Below are 12,888 nucleotides of genomic sequence, written 5' to 3' on the forward strand. Positions count from 1 at the left end.
CCAGTCTGTGCGTGTGGGGGGCAGGTGAGTGTGCTTGTATGTGCCAGTCTGTGCGTGTGGGGGCAGGTGAGTGTGCTTGTATGTGCCAGTCTGTGCGTGTGGGGGGGCAGGTGAGTGTGCCTGTATGTGCCAGTCTGTGCGTGTGGGGGGGCAGGTGAGTGTGCTTGTATGTGCCAGTCTGTGCGTGTGGGGGGGCAGAGTGAGTGTGCCTGTATGTGCCAGTCTGTGCGTGTGGGGGGCAGGTGAGTGTGCCTGTATGTGCCAGTCTGTGCGTGTGGGGGGGCAGGTGGAGTGTGCCTGTATGTGCCAGTCTGTGCGTGTGGGGGGGCAGGTGAGTGTGCCTGTATGTGCCAGTCTGTGCGTGTGGGGGGGCAGGTGAGTGTGCCTGTATGTGCCAGTCTGTGCGTGTGGGGGGGCAGGTGAGTGTGCTTGTATGTGCCAGTCTGTGTGTGGGGGGGCAGGTGAGTGTGCCCGTATGTGCCAGTCTGTGTGGGGGGGCAGGTGAGTGTGCCTGTATGTGCCAGTCTGTGTGTGGGGCAGGTGAGTGTGCCCGTATGTGCCAGTCTGTGGGGGGGCAGGTGAGTGTGCCCGTATGTGCCAGTCTGTGGGGGGGCAGGTGAGTGTGCCCGTATGTGCCAGTCTGTGGGGGGGCAGGTGAGTGTGCCCGTATGTGCCAGTCTGTGGGGGGGCAGGTGAGTGTGCCCGTATGTGCCTGTCTGTGTCTCTAGCCACAGCCAATCAGAAAAGAGTAGAGAGACAATGAGCCCCAGGCCCAGCCTATAGTTGCAGAGAAACGATGGGCACCCCTCAACCCACCTGCCCATGCCTCTGACCCCAAGTTCAAATCCCGCCCATGTGTGACAAGCCCCTCCCCTTTCATGCTGCCCAAAGACTGGCAATTGTCAGTATTGTCCATGGCAGGGGGTTTAGTAGCTGCTACTAAGTAGCTCTGTGTGCCCTAAAGCTCCTGACTCAGTAGCACAGAGCCCCCCCTGTGGGTTGGAGGGTTCCGCCCCAGGTCTCTGTAGGCCCAATTATAATCTGATTATTGGCCCTGGAGCCGAATGATTGGATCATCCTGACTGACCCACTGTGTTGGTGGCCAATTGGGCCAAATCTCACCGGGTATTAGGGTTGGGGTTACCATGTATGACCAGGCTGAATGGGGTTAAGGGGTATATAATGAGAAGGGGACCCCGAGTCTGCACCCCGTTACCCCAACACTGCTGGGAAGGGAAACCCCAATAGAATGTTCCGCAGGGATTCCGAGCGAGGGTGCGGGGAACCCTTTGTTTCACGGACTATAAATACACTCGAGTGGACTTCCCATGAAATGAAGTGAGAGTTCTGGGAATGTGCGGGACGTGTGCCGGAGATGGGTGGGGGCCACAATAATGTATCCCCCCCCCATGGTGGCGTCTCCTGCCCCAGCCCCCAGGGGGCACTTGGTGTCCCTGCTGACTGCCAGGGAGACTCCTGTAGCGTCATGTGATGGAGACAGGGCAGGAAGTGTTAGATCTGGGGGGGCCCCCAACTTCCCACAGACCCCTCCAGGCAGAACACAGACCCACATAGAGGAAGCAGAAATGCTGAGCCAATGGGAGCCCAGCAAGGAGGGAGAAGGGGGGGCTGCACGGAGGAGAGAGGCAAAATGGGGGGGGGCAACAACACAGTCTGCACATAGCCCCCCACTATCTGATAGGGGAAAAGGGGAAAGAACTGCACCTACCCCACCATGGGCTAATGGGGTGTCCCTAAAGGCCCCCCAACACTCTGACAGGGGAGGGGGTTATTTATTGGCCAGATCCTGCTCTGCAGAGCTTACACTCTAAACATACAAGGATCTCCGGGGGTCTCTGCTCGTCACAGATTCTGACTGGGGAGGGAGAAGGTGCACTTAGGGGGGTCCCTTGCTGCCCCCAAAGTCTGACAGGGGAGGGGGAGAATGTTGCACATTAGGGTCCCTGCCGACCCCCCCAAAGTCTGACAGGGGAGGGGGAGAATGTTGCACATTAGGGTCCCTGCCGACCCCCCCAAACTGTCAGACAGGGGAGGGGGAGAATGTTGCACATTAGGGTCCCTGCCAACCCCCCCAAACTGTTCTGACAGGGGAGGGTGAGAATGTTGCACATTAGGGTCCCTGCCTGACCCCCCAAACTGTCTGACAGGGGAGGGGGAGAATGTTGCACATTAGGGTCCCTGCCGACCCCCCCAAACTGTCGACAGGGGAGGGAGAATGTTGCACATTAGGGTCCCTGCCGACCCCCCAAACTGTCTGACAGGGGAGGGGAGAATGTTGCACATTAGGGTCCCTGCCGACCCCCCAAACTGTCTGACAGGGGAGGGGGAGAATGTTTGCACATTAGGGTCCCTGCCGACCCCCCCAAACTGTCTGACAGGGGAGGGGAGAATGTTGCACATTAGGGTCCCTGCCGACCCCCCCCAAACTGTCTGACAGGGGAGGGGGGAGAATGTTGCACATTAGGGTCCCTGCCGACCCCCCCAAACTGTCTGACAGGGGAGGGGGAGAATGTTGCACATTAGGGTCCCTGCCGACCCCCCCAAACTGTCTGACAGGGGAGGGGGAGAATGTTGCACATTAGGGTCCCTGCCGACCCCCCCAAACTGTCTGACAGGGGAGGGGGAGAATGTTGCACATTAGGGTCCCTGCCGACCCCCCCAAACTGTCTGACAGGGGAGGGGGAGAATGTTGCACATTAGGGTCCCTGCCGACCCCCCAAACTGTCTGACAGGGGAGGGGGAGAATGTTGCACATTAGGGTCCCTGCCGACCCCCCCCAAACTGTCTGACAGGGGAGGGGGAGAATGTTGCACATTAGGGTCCCTGCCGACCCCCCCAAACTGTCTGACAGGGGAGGGGAGAATGTTGCACATTAGGGTCCCTGCCGACCCCCCCAAACTGTCTGACAGGGGAGGGGGAGAATGTTGCACATTAGGGTCCCTGCCGACCCCCCCCAAACTGTCTGACAGGGGAGGGGGAGAATGTTGCACATTAGGGTCCCTGCCGACCCCCCCAAACTGTCTGACAGGGGAGGGGGAGAATGTTGCACATTAGGGTCCCTGCCGACCCCCCCAAACTGTCTGACAGGGAGGGGGAGAATGTTGCACATTAGGGTCCCTGCCGACCCCCCCAAACTGTCTGACAGGGGAGGGGGAGAATGTTGCACATTAGGGTCCCTGCCGACCCCCCCAAACTGTCTGACAGGGGAGGGGGAGAATGTTGCACATTAGGGTCCCTGCCGACCCCCCCAAACTGTCTGACAGGGGAGGGGGAGAATGTTGCACATTAGGGTCCCTGCCGACCCCCCCAAACTGTCTGACAGGGGAGGGGGAGAATGTTGCACATTAGGGTCCCTGCCGACCCCCCCAAACTGTCTGACAGGGGAGGGGGAGAATGTTGCACATTAGGGTCCCTGCCGACCCCCCCAAACTGTCTGACAGGGGAGGGGAGAATGTTGCACATTAGGGTCCCTGCCGACCCCCCCAAACTGTCTGACAGGGGAGGGGAGAATGTTGCACATTAGGGTCCCTGCCGACCCCCCCAAACTGTCTGACAGGGGAGGGGGAGAATGTTGCACATTAGGGTCCCTGCCGACCCCCCCAAACTGTCTGACAGGGGAGGGGGAGAATGTTGCACATTAGGGTCCCTGCCGACCCCCCCAAACTGTCTGACAGGGGAGGGGAGAATGTTGCACATTAGGGTCCCTGCCGACCCCCCCAAACTGTCTGACAGGGGAGGGGGAGAATGTTGCACATTAGGGTCCCTGCGACCCCCCAAACTGCTGACAGGGGAGGGAGAATGTTCCATTAGGTCCTCCGACCCCCAAACTGTCTGACAGGGGAGGGGGAGAATGTTGCACATTAGGGTCCCTGCCGACCCCCCCAAACTGTCTGACAGGGGAGGGGGAGAATGTTGCACATTAGGGTCCCTGCCGACCCCCCCAAACTGTCTGACAGGGGAGGGGAGAATGTTGCACATTAGGGTCCCTGCCGACCCCCCCAAACTGTCTGACAGGGGAGGGGGAGAATGTTGCCACATTAGGGTCCCTGCCGACCCCCCAAACTGTCTGACAGGGGAGGGGGAGAATGTTGCACATTAGGGTCCCTGCCGACCCCCCCCAAACTGTCTGACAGGGAGGGGAGAATGTTGCACATTAGGGTCCCTGCCGACCCCCCAAACTGTCTGACAGGGGAGGGGGAGAATGTTGCACATTAGGGTCCCTGCCGACCCCCCAAACTGTCTGACAGGGGAGGGGGAGAATGTTGCACATTAGGGTCCCTGCCGACCCCCCCAAACTGTCTGACAGGGGAGGGGGAGAATGTTGCACATTAGGGTCCCTGCCGACCCCCCCAAACTGTCTGACAGGGGAGGGGGAGAATGTTGCACATTAGGGTCCCTGCCGACCCCCCAAACTGTCTGACAGGGGAGGGGGAGAATGTTGCACATTAGGGTCCCTGCCGACCCCCCAAACTGTCTGACAGGGGAGGGGGAGAATGTTGCACATTAGGGTCCCTGCCGACCCCCCCAAACTGTCTGACAGGGGAGGGGAGAATGTTGCACATTAGGGTCCCTGCCGACCCCCCCAAACTGTCTGACAGGGGAGGGGGAGAATGTTGCACATTAGGGTCCCTGCCGACCCCCCCAAACTGTCAGACAGGGGAGGGGGAGAATGTTGCACATTAGGGTCCCTGCCGACACCCCCAAACTGTCTGACAGGGAGGGGAGAATGTTGCACATTAGGGTCCCTGCCGACCCCCCCAAACTGTCTGACAGGGGAGGGGGAGAATGTTGCACATTAGGGTCCCTGCCGACCCCCCCAAACTGTCTGACAGGGGAGGGGGAGAATGTTGCACATTAGGGTCCCTGCCGACCCCCCCAAACTGTCTGACAGGGGAGGGGGAGAATGTTGCACATTAGGGTCCCTGCCGACCCCCCAAACTGTCTGACAGGGGAGGGGGAGAATGTTGCACATTAGGGTCCCTGCCGACCCCCCAAACTGTCTGACAGGGGAGGGGGAGAATGTTGCACATTAGGGTCCCTGCCGACCCCCCCAAACTGTCTGACAGGGGAGGGGGAGAATGTTGCACATTAGGGTCCCTGCCGACCCCCCCAAACTGTCTGACAGGGGAGGGGAGAATGTTGCACATTAGGGTCCCTGCCGACCCCCCCAAACTGTCTGACAGGGGAGGGGAGAATGTTGCACATTAGGGTCCCTGCCGACCCCCCCAAACTGTCTGACAGGGGAGGGGGAGAATGTTGCACATTAGGGTCCCTGCCGACCCCCCAAACTGTCTGACAGGGGAGGGGGAGAATGTTGCACATTAGGGTCCCTGCCGACCCCCCCAAACTGTCTGACAGGGGAGGGGGAGAATGTTGCACATTAGGGTCCCTGCCGACCCCCCCAAACTGTCTGACAGGGGAGGGGGAGAATGTTGCACATTAGGGTCCCTGCCGACCCCCCCAAACTGTCTGACAGGGGAGGGGGAGAATGTTGCACATTAGGGTCCCTGCCGACCCCCCAAACTGTCTGACAGGGGAGGGGGAGAATGTTGCACATTAGGGTCCCTGCCGACCCCCCCAAACTGTCTGACAGGGGAGGGGGAGAATGTTGCACATTAGGGTCCCTGCCGACCCCCCCAAACTGTCTGACAGGGGAGGGGGAGAATGTTGCACATTAGGGTCCCTGCCGACCCCCCAAACTGTCTGACAGGGGAGGGGGAGAATGTTGCACATTAGGGTCCCTGCCGACCCCCCCAAACTGTCTGACAGGGGAGGGGGAGAATGTTGCACATTAGGGTCCCTGCCGACCCCCCCCAAACTGTCTGACAGGGGAGGGGGAGAATGTTGCACATTAGGGTCCCTGCCGACCCCCCCAAACTGTCTGACAGGGGAGGGGGAGAATGTTGCACATTAGGGTCCCTGCCGACCCCCCCAAACTGTCTGACAGGGGAGGGGGAGAATGTTGCACATTAGGGTCCCTGCCGACCCCCCAAACTGTCTGACAGGGGAGGGGGAGAATGTTGCACATTAGGGTCCCTGCCGACCCCCCCAAACTGTCTGACAGGGGAGGGGGAGAATGTTGCACATTAGGGTCCCTGCCGACCCCCCCAAACTGTCTGACAGGGGAGGGGGAGAATGTTGCACATTAGGGTCCCTGCCGACCCCCCAAACTGTCTGACAGGGGAGGGGGAGAATGTTGCACATTAGGGTCCCTGCCGACCCCCCCAAACTGTCTGACAGGGGAGGGGGAGAATGTTGCACATTAGGGTCCCTGCCGACCCCCCCAAACTGTCTGACAGGGGAGGGGGAGAATGTTGCACATTAGGGTCCCTGCCGACCCCCCAAACTGTCTGACAGGGGAGGGGGAGAATGTTGCACATTAGGGTCCCTGCCGACCCCCCCAAACTGTCTGACAGGGGAGGGGGAGAATGTTGCACATTAGGGTCCCTGCCGACCCCCCCAAACTGTCTGACAGGGGAGGGGGAGAATGTTGCACATTAGGGTCCCTGCCGACCCCCCAAACTGTCTGACAGGGGAGGGGGAGAATGTTGCACATTAGGGTCCCTGCCGACCCCCCCAAACTGTCTGACAGGGGAGGGGGAGAATGTTGCACATTAGGGTCCCTGCCGACCCCCCCAAACTGTCTGACAGGGGAGGGGGAGAATGTTGCACATTAGGGTCCCTGCCGACCCCCCAAACTGTCTGACAGGGGAGGGGGAGAATGTTGCACATTAGGGTCCCTGCCGACCCCCCCAAACTGTCTGACAGGGGAGGGGGAGAATGTTGCACATTAGGGTCCCTGCCGACCCCCCCAAACTGTCTGACAGGGGAGGGGGAGAATGTTGCACATTAGGGTCCCTGCCGACCCCCCCAAACTGTCTGACAGGGGAGGGGGAGAATGTTGCACATTAGGGTCCCTGCCGACCCCCCCAAACTGTCTGACAGGGGAGGGGGAGAATGTTGCACATTAGGGTCCCTGCCGACCCCCCAAACTGTCTGACAGGGGAGGGGAGAATGTTGCACATTAGGGTCCCTGCCGACCCCCCCAAACTGTCTGACAGGGGAGGGGGAGAATGTTGCACATTAGGGTCCCTGCCGACCCCCCCAAACTGTCTGACAGGGGAGGGGGAGAATGTTGCACATTAGGGTCCCTGCCGACCCCCCCAAACTGTCTGACAGGGGAGGGGAGAATGTTGCACATTAGGGTCCCTGCCGACCCCCCAAACTGTCTGACAGGGGAGGGGGAGAATGTTGCACATTAGGGTCCCTGCCGACCCCCCAAACTGTCTGACAGGGGAGGGGGAGAATGTTGCACATTAGGGTCCCTGCCGACCCCCCCAAACTGTCTGACAGGGGAGGGGGAGAATGTTGCACATTAGGGTCCCTGCCGACCCCCCCAAACTGTCTGACAGGGGAGGGGAGAATGTTGCACATTAGGGTCCCTGCCGACCCCCCAAACTGTCTGACAGGGGAGGGGGAGAATGTTGCACATTAGGGTCCCTGCCGACCCCCCCAAACTGTCTGACAGGGGAGGGGAGAATGTTGCACATTAGGGTCCCTGCCGACCCCCCAAACTGTCTGACAGGGGAGGGGGAGAATGTTGCACATTAGGGTCCCTGCCGACCCCCCCAAACTGTCTGACAGGGGAGGGGAGAATGTTGCACATTAGGGTCCCTGCCGACCCCCCCAAACTGTCTGACAGGGGAGGGGGAGAATGTTGCACATTAGGGTCCCTGCCGACCCCCCAAACTGTCTGACAGGGGAGGGGGAGAATGTTGCACATTAGGGTCCCTGCCGACCCCCCAAACTGTCTGACAGGGGAGGGGAGAATGTTGCACATTAGGGTCCCTGCCGACCCCCCCAAACTGTCTGACAGGGGAGGGGAGAATGTTGCACATTAGGGTCCCTGCCGACCCCCCCCAAACTGTCTGACAGGGGAGGGGGAGAATGTTGCACATTAGGGTCCCTGCCGACCCCCCAACTGTCTGACAGGGGAGGGGAGAATGTTGCACATTAGGGTCCCTGCCGACCCCCCCAAACTGTCTGACAGGGGAGGGGGAGAATGTTGCACATTAGGGTCCCTGCCGACACCCCCAAACTGTCTGACAGGGGAGGGGAGAATGTTGCACATTAGGGTCCCTGCCGACCCCCCCAAACTGTCTGACAGGGGAGGGGGAGAATGTTGCACATTAGGGTCCCTGCCGACCCCCCCAAACTGTCTGACAGGGGAGGGGGAGAATGTTGCACATTAGGGTCCCTGCCGACCCCCCCAAACTGTCTGACAGGGGAGGGGAGAATGTTGCACATTAGGGTCCCTGCCGACCCCCCCAAACTGTCTGACAGGGGAGGGGGAGAATGTTGCACATTAGGGTCCCTGCCGACCCCCCCAAACTGTCTGACAGGGGAGGGGGAGAATGTTGCACATTAGGGTCCCTGCCGACACCCCCAAACTGTCTGACAGGGGAGGGAGAATGTGCACATAGGTCCCTGCCGACCCCCCCCAAACTGTCTGACAGGGGAGGGGAGAATGTTGCACATTAGGGTCCCTGCCGACCCCCCCAAACTGTCTGACAGGGGAGGGGGAGAATGTTGCACATTAGGGTCCCTGCCGACCCCCCAAACTGTCTGACAGGGGAGGGGGAGAATGTTGCACATTAGGGTCCCTGCCGACCCCCCCAAACTGTCTGACAGGGGAGGGGGAGAATGTTGCACATTAGGGTCCCTGCCGACCCCCCCAAACTGTCTGACAGGGGAGGGGGAGAATGTTGCACATTAGGGTCCCTGCCGACCCCCCCAAACTGTCTGACAGGGGAGGGGGAGAATGTTGCACATTAGGGTCCCTGCCGACCCCCCAAACTGTCTGACAGGGGAGGGGGAGAATGTTGCACATTAGGGTCCCTGCCGACCCCCCCAAACTGTCTGACAGGGGAGGGGAGAATGTTGCACATTAGGGTCCCTGCCGACCCCCCAAACTGTCTGACAGGGGAGGGGGAGAATGTTGCACATTAGGGTCCCTGCCGACCCCCCCAAACTGTCTGACAGGGGAGGGGAGAATGTTGCACATTAGGGTCCCTGCCGACCCCCCCAAACTGTCTGACAGGGGAGGGGGAGAATGTTGCACATTAGGGTCCCTGCCGACCCCCCCCAAACTGTCTGACAGGGGAGGGGGGAGAATGTTGCACATTAGGGTCCCTGCCGACCCCCCCAAACTGTCTGACAGGGGAGGGGGAGAATGTTGCACATTAGGGTCCCTGCCGACACCCCCAAACTGTCTGACAGGGGAGGGGAGAATGTTGCACATTAGGGTCCCTGCCGACCCCCCCAAACTGTCTGACAGGGGAGGGGGAGAATGTTGCACATTAGGGTCCCTGCCGACCCCCCAAACTGTCTGACAGGGGAGGGGAGAATGTTGCACATTAGGGTCCCTGCCGACCCCCCAAACTGTCTGACAGGGGAGGGGGAGAATGTTGCACATTAGGGTCCCTGCCGACCCCCCCAAACTGTCTGACAGGGGAGGGGGAGAATATTGCACATTAGGGTCCCTGCCGACCCCCCAAACTGTCAGACAGGGGAGGGGGAGAATGTTGCACATTAGGGTCCCTGCCGACCCCCCCAAACTGTCTGACAGGGGAGGGGGAGAATGTTGCACATTAGGGTCCCTGCCGACCCCCCCAAACTGTCTGACAGGGGAGGGGGAGAATGTTGCACATTAGGGTCCCTGCCGACCCCCCAAACTGTCTGACAGGGGAGGGGGAGAATGTTGCACATTAGGGTCCCTGCCGACCCCCCCAAAACTGTCTGACAGGGGAGGGGGAGAATGTTGCACATTAGGGTCCCTGCCGACCCCCCCAAACTGTCTGACAGGGGAGGGGGAGAATGTTGCACATTAGGGTCCCTGCCGACCCCCCCAAACTGTCTGACAGGGGAGGGGGAGAATGTTGCACATTAGGGTCCCTGCCGACCCCCCAAACTGTCTGACAGGGGAGGGGAGAATGTTGCACATTAGGGTCCCTGCCGACCCCCCCAAACTGTCTGACAGGGGAGGGGGAGAATGTTGCACATTAGGGTCCCTGCCGACCCCCCCAAACTGTCTGACAGGGGAGGGGGAGAATGTTGCACATTAGGGTCCCTGCCGACCCCCCAAACTGTCTGACAGGGGAGGGGGAGAATGTTGCACATTAGGGTCCCTGCCGACACCCCCAAACTGTCTGACAGGGGAGGGGAGAATGTTGCACATTAGGGTCCCTGCCGACCCCCCCAAACTGTCTGACAGGGGAGGGGGAGAATGTTGCACATTAGGGTCCCTGCCGACCCCCCCAAACTGTCTGACAGGGGAGGGGAGAATGTTGCACATTAGGGTCCCTGCCGACCCCCCCAAACTGTCTGACAGGGGAGGGGGAGAATGTTGCACATTAGGGTCCCTGCCGACCCCCCCAAACTGTCAGACAGGGGAGGGGGAGAATGTTGCACATTAGGGTCCCTGCCGACCCCCCCAAACTGTCTGACAGGGGAGGGGGAGAATGTTGCACATTAGGGTCCCTGCCGACCCCCCAAACTGTCAGACAGGGGAGGGGGAGAATGTTGCACATTAGGGTCCCTGCCGACCCCCCCAAACTGTCTGACAGGGGAGGGGGAGAATGTTGCACATTAGGGTCCCTGCCGACCCCCCCAAACTGTCTGACAGGGGAGGGGGAGAATGTTGCACATTAGGGTCCCTGCCGACCCCCCAAACTGTCTGACAGGGGAGGGGGAGAATGTTGCACATTAGGGTCCCTGCCGACACCCCCAAACTGTCTGACAGGGGAGGGGAGAATGTTGCACATTAGGGTCCCTGCCGACCCCCCCAAACTGTCTGACAGGGGAGGGGGAGAATGTTGCACATTAGGGTCCCTGCCGACCCCCCCAAACTGTCTGACAGGGGAGGGGAGAATGTTGCACATTAGGGTCCCTGCCGACCCCCCCAAACTGTCTGACAGGGGAGGGGGAGAATGTTGCACATTAGGGTCCCTGCCGACCCCCCAAACTGTCAGACAGGGGAGGGGGAGAATGTTGCACATTAGGGTCCCTGCCGACCCCCCCAAACTGTCTGACAGGGGAGGGGGAGACAGGCTGTAACTGGGTCTCTGTGGGATCCAGTCTGGGAGCCGCCTGACTCCGCTGGAGGTGCGGTTTCCTCATTAGGGACCCCACCCAAAGCAGCACAGAGTGGGGGGGAATGTGGCAGCCCCCGGCCAGTCCTCCAATTATTTAACTCTTTCTCTTCCCTGTTCTACTAACCAGGCACAGATGCCCCTCCCACAGCCCAGAGCATTCTCCTTTATAGATGGATTTGCTCCTAATTCCTCTCCCTCCTCCTCATTCTCTCCTTCCCTTTGTCTCCTGTAAACTGGGAAAGTAATAGGGAACTTGTGATGTGATAGGGACCTTAGATTGTAAGCTCACTGGGGCAGGGACTGATGGGAATGTGATAGGGACCTTAGATTGTAAGCTCACTGGGGCAGGGACTGATGGGAATGTGATAGGGACCTTAGATTGTAAGCTCACTGGGGCAGGGACTGATGGGAATGGGATAGGGACCTTAGATTGTAAGCTCACTGGGGCAGGGACTGATGGGAATGTGATAGGGACCTTAGATTGTAAGCTCACTGGGGCAGGGACTGATGGGAATGGGATAGGGACCTTAGATTGTAAGCTCACTGGGGCAGGGACTGATGGGAATGGGATAGGGACCTTAGATTGTAAGCTCACTGGGGCAGGGACTGATGGGAATGGGATAGGGACCTTAGATTGTAAGCTCACTGGGGCAGGGACTGATGGGAATGGAATAGGGACCTTAGATTGTAAGCTCACTGGGGCAGGGGCTGATGGGAATGGGATAGGGACCTTAGATTGTTAGCTCACTGGGGCAGGGATTGATGGGAATGTGATAGGGACCTTAGATTGTAAGCTCACTGGGGCAGGGACTGATGGGAATGTGATAGGGACCTTAGATTGTAAGCTCACTGGGGCAGGGACTGATGGGAATGTGATAGGGACCTTAGATTGTAAGCTCACTGGGGCAGGGACTGATGGGAATGGGATAGGGACCTTAGATTGTAAGCTCACTGGGGCAGGGACTGATGGGAATGTGATAGGGACCTTAGATTGTAAGCTCACTGGGGCAGGGACTGATGGGAATGGGATAGGGACCTTAGATTGTAAGCTCACTGGGGCAGGGACTGATGGGAATGGGATAGGGACCTTAGATTGTAAGCTCACTGGGGCAGGGACTGATGGGAATGGGATAGGGACCTTAGATTGTAAGCTCACTGGGGCAGGGACTGATGGGAATGGAATAGGGACCTTAGATTGTAAGCTCACTGGGGCAGGGGCTGATGGGAATGGGATAGGGACCTTAGATTGTTAGCTCACTGGGGCAGGGATTGATGGGAATGTGATAGGGACCTTAGATTGTAAGCTCACTGGGGCAGGGGCTGATGGGAATGGGATAGGGACCTTAGATTGTAAGCTCACTGGGGCAGGGGCTGATGGGAATGGGATAGGGACCTTAGATTGTTAGCTCACTGGGGCAGGGATTGATGGGAATGTGATAGGGACCTTAGATTGTAAGCTCACTGGGGCAGGGGCTGATGGGAATGGGATAGGGACCTTAGATTGTAAGCTCACTGGGGCAGGGGCTGATGGGAATGGGATAGGGACCTTAGATTGTTAGCTCACTGGGGCAGGGATTGATGGGAATGTGATAGGGACCTTAGATTGTAAGCTCACTGGGGCAGGGACTGATGGGAATGGGATAGGGGCCTTAGAGTGTAAGCTCACTGGGGCAGGGGCTGATGGGAATGGGATAGGGACCTTAGATTGTAAGCT

This window comes from Xenopus tropicalis, chromosome 10, assembly GCF_000004195.4.
Source record: "Xenopus tropicalis strain Nigerian chromosome 10, UCB_Xtro_10.0, whole genome shotgun sequence".
Taxonomy (NCBI): Eukaryota; Metazoa; Chordata; class Amphibia; order Anura; family Pipidae; genus Xenopus; species Xenopus tropicalis.